Below are 10,621 nucleotides of genomic sequence, written 5' to 3'. Positions count from 1 at the left end.
TTGGGAAAATCTGAGTCAGGAAGGAAAATATTAAGAGCCTCTCTCTCTCTCTCTCTCTCTCTCTCTCTCTCTCTCTCCCTCTCTCTCTGCTTTCAGTAGCCCACACTAGTTCTCAGCAGTTCTTAGTATAGAGCTAGACAGCTGCATAATTGCTGATATCGTCAAATAATAGCTTAGATCCTATTTTGGGCGTGTCATTACTAGGAATTTGTATCTTTTATTTTTTCAAAAATTGCTGGTCTACAAGCTCAGAGGGCATCGCAATGCGATGTATTGTGATCTTGCATATCAGCAATTTTTTTTAATATTCTCAAATAAAAACTTTAATCAAATTGACTAAGAATGTTAAGCACTTTTTGACAAAATATCGGTCAAAACATAATTCTGTGGTCTAGGACTCTCCACAACCGGGATCAGACCCAAAAATCTGGCATCAGTTGGGCTCTTAGTTGTCAGAATGTGAGTGTGTGAATGTGAAAGAGAGTACAGGGTGTGTTTGCATATATACATTTAATTGTCCTGTGAAACTGCTCTTTCAGGTTCGCTGGCTGTAAAAAAAAAAGTTCTTTGTGAATTTGCCCAGTTAAATAAAATGGATAAAACATATCTTCATATCATCTACAGACTACAGCATACATAATCCAAGCCCAGTAATCATTATTGATTTACAGGAAGGATTAAGTCTTTGATTTGATCCATTTTCCAGATGTGATGACCAGCACAGTAACCTGGACAACAGAGGGTGGGAGACTAAAGTATGGCATTTGTTTGGTCCTATAAAAAAGAATTATGCAATTGGGTCTCTCTCTCTCTCTCTCGCGCGCGCGCATGCATGCACGCACACGCGCACACACAGACAGACAGACAGACAAACAAGCATGCATGCATGCAGTCACTCATGTTTGATACAGTCTGTTTCTGGCGAAAACCGTAAGTTGATGCTTCATATCAATATGAGTCAAACTATGACTATGGTGCTGACTATGGTTAACATGGTTAATGAGTATGGTGCTGACTATGCCTGGTTAAAGTCCTGGTGATTTTATTTAGAAGTTTCAATCAGAAACGGTAGCCTTTATTTCTGAACCAATCAGACGGTCCCAGCCCTTTGGGCTGTGGGAAGACATTAGCCACAGAAAGTTATGTTTGTAGCCTGCATCTCATGCAGCCCGAGGGAGAAAGAGACTAGGGATAGTGTGAAGCATGTATACGTTACTACGTTGCTTATTTCTAAACTAAAATGTTTTCAGATGCATATTTTAGTGTACTGCTTAAGTTTAAAACGAGTAATACACCGTCTGGCCGTCATCTTGAGTTAGATAAAGAACGTAGCAGCCCAACAACAGTGTCTCCCTAATAAATTCAGGTGCAAGTGGAGGAACGTGCAGCCATGGGAATCAAACAGGTGAATGAAATCAAGATTCATTTATATTCATAAAGGTCTATCTACAGTATCTCATCACGCAGTACGTTTTCGTTTATAGGAAGTAATTATAAATATATATAAAAATAGAAAATACACACAAATAGATTTTTTTAAAACTTATTTTTGGCATCTAATGATAGATATGTCGTCATTATGACCACGGTTATGCTCTACAAGTGTGGGGAATTTATTTTTTTTTCACTTTAAAGGGATATTTCACTTTCAAAAAAACTTCTGTCATTTTATCGTCTACTCAGGCTTTTGTGAGCCCCCCAGACCGTTTTTAAGTTGCTTGATTTAGTATTTAGATATTTGATCATCATTTTATCAGACACGCCCCCTTCCTATACAAACCCATTATAACTTCAAACTCCATTTTTAACATGTTAGATTCATCAAAAACACCCGTCCTTGGTTCTGCTGACTCTCCCTAATTTTTTTCATTTTCCCAAAAAAATATTTAAAATAAATGAAAAAAGTTATCGAAAAAACACGGCCCCCTCGCGTATTAGGAGGGCAGGGTGAGTCACTAGAACCAAGGACGGGTGTTATAATGGGTTTGTATAGGAAGGGGGCGTGTCTGATAAAATGAATATCAAATATTTAAATACTAAATCAAGCAACTTAAAAACGGTCTGGGGGGCTCAAAAAAGCCTGAGTAGACGATAAAATTACCAAAAGTTTTTTTGAAGTGAAATACCCCTTTAATGACTGGTGCTGACTGTGTTAACTATGGTGCTGACTATGGTTAATGACAGGTACTGACTATGGTGCTGACTATGGGGCTGACTATGGTTAATGATTATGGTACTGACTATGGTTAATGACTATGGTGCTGACTGACTATGGTGCTGACTATGCTGCTGACTACGTTTAATGACTATGGTGCTGACTATGGTGTTTACTGTTTACTATGGTGCTGACTGTAGTTAATAACTAGGATACTGACTATGGTTAATGACTATGGTTCTGATATGGTTAGTGATTATGGTACTGACTATGGTTAATGACTATGCTACTGACAATGGTGCTGACTATGGTGCTGACTATGGTTATTTACTATGATGCTGATTGCTGACTATGGTGCTGACTATGGTGCTGACTATGGTACTGACTATGGTTAATGACTGTGGTTCTGATATATGGTTAGTGATTATGGTGACTATGGTGCTGCTGACTATGGTGCTGACTATGATGCTGACTATGGTGCTGACTGTGGTACTGACTATGGTGCCGACCATGGTTAATGTGTGCACGTGCGTGATGGTTATAGTTGTTTAAATCGGATGCCTTGGGGGGTTTAAGCTCACAATACAGTATAGCTATACAATAAGCTAACCAGGCCTCCCTGCACCATAGTCCTCTAGCCCTTCCATAGAGACACACAGGGACTACAAATTTCACGCCCACTTTTGAGACAGCGCCGCTACTCGGGGTCCGTTAGAACGATGAACTGCAGCTGTCAATGCATTCCCTATGAGAGAATATGAGAATTAGCCTACTTTTTAAATTATCCTACATTAACTGGAGACGATATTGATTTAAATAAAAATATGTTTCCAAATGTATGGAGTGTCTTTGTCAACATATGTTCTTGTTTTCTCAATAGATGGTGTGTTTCACATTTAATTTGCCAGTCGGATGGGTTACCCATAATGTTAACAGAGTGGAGAGGAGCTGACAGAGAGACAATCTGTCGCTCTTCCGTGACGTGACTGTCGTTACTCATTACAAGCGGCGGCGGTTTTGAATAGACGATTCTCCGTGTATGTGGTGAATGGTGTGAACATGGCTTATATGAATTCTCTACCTGTCGCGGAGCTCCGACGGTACAAAGAGAAATTAAAATTAGTAGGTTTAGCGTGTTGTCCTTACGACTTGCCTAAAAGTAGCTGGGGAAATGACCCAACTAAATGGCCAGACGTGACATATCCCGACATCGTCAATTATCTAGTGGATTCTCCAGGTTTGTAGTAATAGCCTATTGGAAGACTGCCATAGATAAAATATAAAGTGCTGACCTTGCCACGGATGTTCACTCACCATTCGGAACATGTGTGCACTGTATTGGTCCGTATTTCTCAATGAATAAGTGTTTTAATCCAGTCTGTGCCTGAACCCCGTTGAATTTCCTCGTATGCATTGAGTGTAATACCAGCTTTCACCTGATGAGCTTTGCCAGTACACTCATTACGGAATACAGGGAACTTCCGACACAGACGGGATTAAAACACATATTTATTGAGAAATACGGATTAATGCAGTGCACACAGGTTCCGAATGGTGAGTGAACATCCGTGGCTACAAGGTTGGAACTTTATATTTTGCATTTGGTCCGTGTGCGGAGAAGTACAGGCTTTAGAGGCTGATTTTCAGTGACTATAACGAGATTGAGACCAAGACTGTCATGTGATGAATGTATTTTAGAAAAAAGATACATACTAGGCAAGGCACTGTGCGTGTATATTCACATATCATGCCTAGAATTAATCTATTTTATTGCAGTTTTAATACAATGTATTTATTACAATTTGGGGAGCTGCATCAATAGGAATAATCTAATAAATGACTGATTGCAGTGAGGTGATTGTGTCTGACTTCTTGATATTGTAAATCTAAACTGCCATAAATCCAGTTGTAGTGTTTCCTTTAACATTTGAATACTTTTTCCACTTGTGGAGTTCACAAACCTCTTCTGAATGGTTTCAGGGGTCTATACGACCCACACAATGAAGAACCACCGATCCCTGGATGCTCATATCTTCTTCACAAGTGGATGGGTGCAGCCAATACTTCATTTGGAACCAGAGGGATTGAATCACATAATTCTTAAGGCCAAGGTTAAGCCTTCCTGGAAGGTAACCGAGGCATATCATAATGCCTGGGTTGCTGTCAGCATGGATGGGAGCATAATTGTTGCTCATTGCGACTGCACGGCAGGGTAGGTGTTCATTAAACAAAGGTAACATTTTATTTTTCATTGAATTGGACTAGGTTGTCATTGAGAGAATATATATAGCTTTTTTTGATAGGCTACACCTTACATAGGCTATATACATAGCTCTCCTGTTATGTTTCAGAGTTAGTCATGCATTTAAGTTTCACTGATGTACCTAAATTCTTAACATAATAGTAGGGTAGCAACTGTGGTTGGTTGTTAAAGCAAATTTTCTTTGATTTTCAGTCTTGGTGAGAGCTGCTCACATGTTGGTGCAGTGCTGTTTAAGATTGAGGCATCAGTGCGTCTGGGAATGAATGCTGTTGCATCCACAAGCATTGCATGCGAATGGAACAATGTGTCTGTAAAAAAAGTTGAGGCTGCCCAAATTAAGGACATTATGATATACAGCAGTGAGGCAAAAAACAAACTGAAATCAAAAAACAAAATCATGGCCCCAGAATCCACCCTGGCAGAACAAAATGTGCTCCTGGGACTACTCGCATCAAGTGGTGAAAAACCAGTAGGTTTGAGCAGTTTTGCCAAATACTCCCATGCTTTTACTCAGCCTGATGTGCCCCCTGTGAACTCCCCCCCAATCATTCTCCCGCCTACACTCCGCTCGCTCTTTGGCTCTGAAAATCCTGTACCACATGTTCCAGCAATCACCGAAGAACAGATCGCTTTAGTGGAGGAAGAAACTCTGGAGCAGGCTTCTACCGATACCTGGCATATGCAGAGGGCAGGCCGCATCACTGGCTCAACTGCACATTCGTTTTTTCAATATATATCTTCAATGGGGAAGAAATAATGAGCAGCATGCCATCCAGACTTACACCCATGCCCAAGGACTTTGTAGCCACACAGAGAAAACCTCAGGAAAGGTTTATGTTTCTCACGAATGCCAAGGCCATTCCAATCTGAGAGTGGAGAAAGCAGGCTTTCACATATGTCAAAAACAACCCTACCTAGGTGTGTATGTTTCTGAGGATGTTAAAGGTCATTCCAATCTCAGAGTGGAGAAAGCAGGTTTTCACATTTGTCAATAACAACCCTACCTAGGTGTGTCCTGTGATGCCTATGTCCACTGTGAGTGCTGCGGGAAAGGTTTGCTGGAGGTGAAATGCCCGTACAGCTGACAATAAATGACTGGGTACAAGATCCAAAGGGACATCTGTTAAGTCCATTGTCATTGAAGGCCAAGCATTCCTTTTATACACAGGTAAAAGCTGCTTAGTGTCCATGGTCAGTGGTGATTTATTGGTTTTACAAATGAATCATACAAATAGTAAATGTAGCCTACAGTATGTGTTTATGTAAGCACTGTCATCAGAAGGACAACTAATAATGCATTTGAATTATTTTATTTTCACACAAAGACCCAGATGCAGATGTTTGTGTGTCAGACACAATATTGTGATTTCGTCACCTGGACTCCATATATGGCTGTGATATTCCGTGTTAAGAAAGATGATGTGTTCCTCACAACGGAGTTGAGCAGATTGCAATCATTTTGGGAAACACACATCTACCCTGAACTTAGGACAAGATCCCGGGAGACACAAGTGAAGGGAAAAGGTATCACCAACTAGAATTCATTTAACATATAATCTAATTTTGAAAAACACTGCTAAATATGACTTTTCCACCAAAGTGATAAATGTAAAAACTAATACGCATGTACTTCAAAGGAAACCTTTATTATTTAACAGAATGTTTCCTTAATTTCAGTTGGGGGGGGGTGTGTGGGGGGGGGGGGTGTGTGTGTGTGTGTGTGTGTGTGTGTGTGTGTGTGTGTGTGTGTGAGATAATAAATAAATAATCTACCACATATTTTCTTCATAGGAGAAAGCACTCAGGCAGTGAAGCTGACACAGGTATTTAGATGTCTTTCCTTAATATGTACAGTATACACCACACTCTCACTCATGTTCACTAGAGCCGCACAGACATGGACAATTTTGTCGAGCATGGTGACTTGTCCCTCCTTCTCCTCTTTCAGGGTCTTCACAAGGCGAAGTGAAAGGGGGCCATCAAGGATCCTGAACCGGCCTTTCAGGACACCAATCACCCGCTCTGTTGAGATGAGAGAGAAGATGCCCACATGATTATGATTTAAGTACAGCAAAAGACTGTTTTTCCCCCCCGACGGGATCGGAGGAGATGCCCACATGACTTATGATTTAAGTACAGCAAAAGACTGTTTTTCCCCCCCGACGGGATCGGAGGAGATGCCCACATGACTTATGATTTAAGTACAGCAAAAGACTGTTTTTTCCCCCCGACAGGATCACCACCTTATTGTGGTGGGGTGGTTTGCGCGTCTCCATGACCCCTCGAGCTATGTCGGCAGGAGTATTGTACTCCTGGCAGGGTCACCCACGCCGAACAGGTCGAAGGGTAGAGACCAGACAAAGAGTGATCCCACTGGCCCTCCAGGTTGGGGGTTGGGCTGTGGGCTGATAACCCGCTCCCGGAAAAAACACATTATTACAGAAACCAGAAGCAGAGCAAAGTCACGGCACGAAGTGGATAGGTAAGACTTTTTCAGTTGTAAATTTTCTTTAAAAGTTCTGCCGACAAACACATTTTCCTTTGAATAACATTTGGAGCATATAGGCAATAAATGATTGCCTTTTACCTACCAATGTGGATCCTGACATTTGACTTGACTCTTCCACTTCTTTGCCACTAGGTAGTTGCTTTCGGCCCTGGGTGAAGGAAGGGGTTAGCAGATGTGCTCCCAGCACAGCGAAGTCATCAAGTAGCAGGAAGCCTCTGTCAGCCAAGATCTGGGGGGGAGACAAGCAATGGTTCATAGGCTTTGTGCATAACTGTAGCCCCACGGCTCTTGAAGGTGGCATACCAGTTTTCTGTTCTGGGTCATTTTCCACATAGCTATTCGATTGGCTCAATAGCAGATTTGAACTTGAAACACATATGGAACCTTCATGTGTTTCCAGTTCAAATTGCCGGGATTACAGTAATATATATTGACACATATATTACAGTTATGCACAGAGACAATATAGCATACAGATCACAGATGACATGACTCTACCTGATCCCCATGGTGATGGTAGTTGGGGGAAAGAAAGCCACACTCTCTCACAATGTTCACATCTGAAGCTCTCCCTCCCCATCCTATGCTCAGGAAGGTGATGTTCCCAGCTGGACTGCACGCAATGAAATACTTCACTGTTGCGCTCTTTGTTGTTTTTTTGTTGTTTTTTTGTTTTGTTTTTTTGTAGTTTTTTTAAACTAACTTAGAACTATATACAGTCACTGCAAGCCAGGTCAGCTGGCTAATACATGGATGAATCAAATCTCCCCAACAGCCGCCGGGGAGGTTTGAAAGTAGCGGACGTCAGTCCATTCCTACTCAGGCCAGAGCGTACATGCATGAGGCTGGTTAGGAGCTGTAGTCCCATGCGATTTCTTGTGTCATCCTTTAGCAGTGCCACCTGGGAAAATGCTCTCTCAACATGAGCATTAGATATGGGCAGAGTCAGCAATTTGATGACACCCAGTGCTAAGTCTTTGAAACACTGGTTTTCTCCTGCGTCTTTGAATGCTTCAATTTCCAGCCAAAACGTGTCAACTGCTTGATCACTTGAGAAGCCTGCTGATGCCACGTTTCTCCACTGGCACTCTAATGTGTCGATAGGACATGAAAAGAACTCTGTGGGCAAGTCATTAACTTTTGGCCTGTCTATGGTGGACATCACAGTTTTGGGGCAAAACAACTCAAGTTTTCGCAGCATTTCCATTGATGCAGGTAGGTGCATTTGATACTGCACCAGTGTCTCTTTTGGAAATCAAAACAGCGCGATAAGATTCTGTCCTTCATATCAGGGGCCAGTTTGCTTTTTTCCATCATCTGTTGGAATGTTGTACCCAGGTCTGCATCCCCGGGTGAGAGGTAGACGCTGGACGATTTCAGATCCAGTTCCAGGAGACGCTTGTGATTGTTCATGCGCAACACACTGGGCTTTATTACTCTCCTCAACGTAGACATGTACAGTCTCTCAAGATCCCGAAACACGGGAGACTCACTGGGTGAGTCTCCCGTTTCCAACTGGAAGTATTTGTTCACGTTTTTTATTTCTATCAACACAGGCCGGAGAAAGTGCATGTAAAGAATATTAGTCTTGTCATTGTACATTTCATTTAGTAGCCTGGCTGCATAGCAGTGTTCTGCGTTGGATACCAAACTGAAGTGCAGCTTCAGTGCGTCTTCTTGATCTACAATGCGGTCAATACAGTCTGAAATCACTAACCAGCGTGTCGAGCTGGGTGAAATCAGTTTCAGTGGACCATCTCCATCATTTAGAGTCTGATATACATTCTTGTAGTCACTCTGGCGCTTTGCTGAATGAGCAAACCAGTTATATGTTTCTCTTATCATATATTCAAGGTTGCTTGGCAGTTGTTGCATAGCTTTGTTGGCAACAATATCCAATGAGTGGCATACACAACGAATAAGCTGTAGATTGGGCTGCTTTTGTTTAAGTAAAGTGAACACGGAGTGATTTTTTCCTACCATGACACTTGCTCCGTCAGTAGCAATCCCCACCATGTTTCGGATGTCCAGGCCACACTCTATCAGAAACTTAAAAATTGCATCTGATATGCCAATAGCATTAGCGTCTACAATCTCAACAAGCCCCAGGTATGTGCTGATAAACTTGCCGTGTTTCAGCGATCGGTACTTGACACATATACACAGGAGTTTAGTCACGGATACGTCTGTGGTTTCATCCAGATAGAGAGAGTATGGCGACTCACCGATGTCCTCCCTTAACTCTTCTCTGAAGTGTGGTGCCAGGACAGACTTTATTACTGCTGTACATTTCGTCCTGTGCATTTTGAATGCTCCCGTTTCATCCTGCCAGATATCTGACAGCTCATCCACGGCATTAATAGATGTGTGACATGCAACATAGGTTGCGATCCTTAGCTCTCGGCGTTTCTGGTCATCTTTAATGGTGCCTGATGGACCAGCGTTGACTGGTACAGTGAAGGATTTGACACTGGGCACACAACGGGACTGGTGCTTCTTTGTCTGGCCATGCTCTTTCAAGTCATTATACTGTGCTCTTATAAGAGTATTGCAATATTTACACCGAGCTTTGGCATCATCATCGGGGACAGGGGCGATCCACGCCTTTAGCACTGGATCTGACTCCCATTCCTTCCTGTACGACTTTTTATACTTTCCCCACTTCGGCATCACAACTTTTATGTACAATCTCCTTACACAATACCTTGAAACAATAAGTAAACACAACAGCTGCTGACGTCTTCCTCCCGCGCGATAAACAGTGGGAGGTGGCACTCCCTCCCATAACAACAGTGCCCGTAATTGGACGGGGGGCCGCAGGCCCGCAGCCGCCCACCGCTACTCCACCCCCCCCCCATGCCAGAGCTGTTATTGGATAAAATAAATGCCCGGTCTTGACTGAGCGGATACAGAAACAGTGCATCCATGTATGTGTGTTTAACTGGCCGGATACAGTACTGACAGTAGGCGGGGACCGGGGTTCAGCAGATAGAAACTAAGCTTTATGCGGTCTGGAGATCCTTGTATAATTTGATTTACTGCGCGAAAAGTCTGGTGACGTGAGGCTAATAATAACCCGCCAATTTTATTTTTTATTTTTATTAAATTTTAAATTTGGGCTTGTTTTTAACTTTAAAACAAGCCCAAATTTGATGTGCCCGCCCAAGGCTATTTATCCCAGCCCAATGAGTTTTAAAATAGCCCAATTGGGCGGAAAACCGCCCAATCTGGCAACACTGACAACTACCTACCTAGCTTTAAGATTTTTGGATGATTCAATGCGGATTTCAAAGCAGTCCACAATACAGGTGAGCTTTGGAAACAGAGCTTTCATAGCTGGGGGTGTTGTGGTGTGAATACACTCCCTGTCTGGCCAGTGTATTAGAAACCTGATTTTGCAATACAGCAGGTTGATCCATCTAGAAAACATGTCCCGAATGGTTGTCCTCCCCATGTTCAGTACATGGCTGAGCAGCGATGTGGAAGGATTTTGTCTCAGTTTAAGAAGGACAATGAAGAGCTGGTCCTCTTGGGGAAGTTTAGACTTGCTGGCCTCAACAAATGGCATCAGAAAGGAACTCAGTGTGACTGAAAACCGCTCCAGCTCAGTCCTGTTAGTTCTCTGCAGCGTACATCGTCTCCCTCCACACTCTTTGCCTTTAAATTACTTAGCCACCCTGCCTTTCTCTCTAGT

Source organism: Gymnoscopelus braueri (assembly GCF_963280865.1).
Source record: "Gymnoscopelus braueri genome assembly, chromosome: 4".
NCBI classification, from domain to species: Eukaryota; Metazoa; Chordata; class Actinopteri; order Myctophiformes; family Myctophidae; genus Gymnoscopelus; species Gymnoscopelus braueri.
This window is presented reverse-complemented; position numbering follows the sequence as displayed.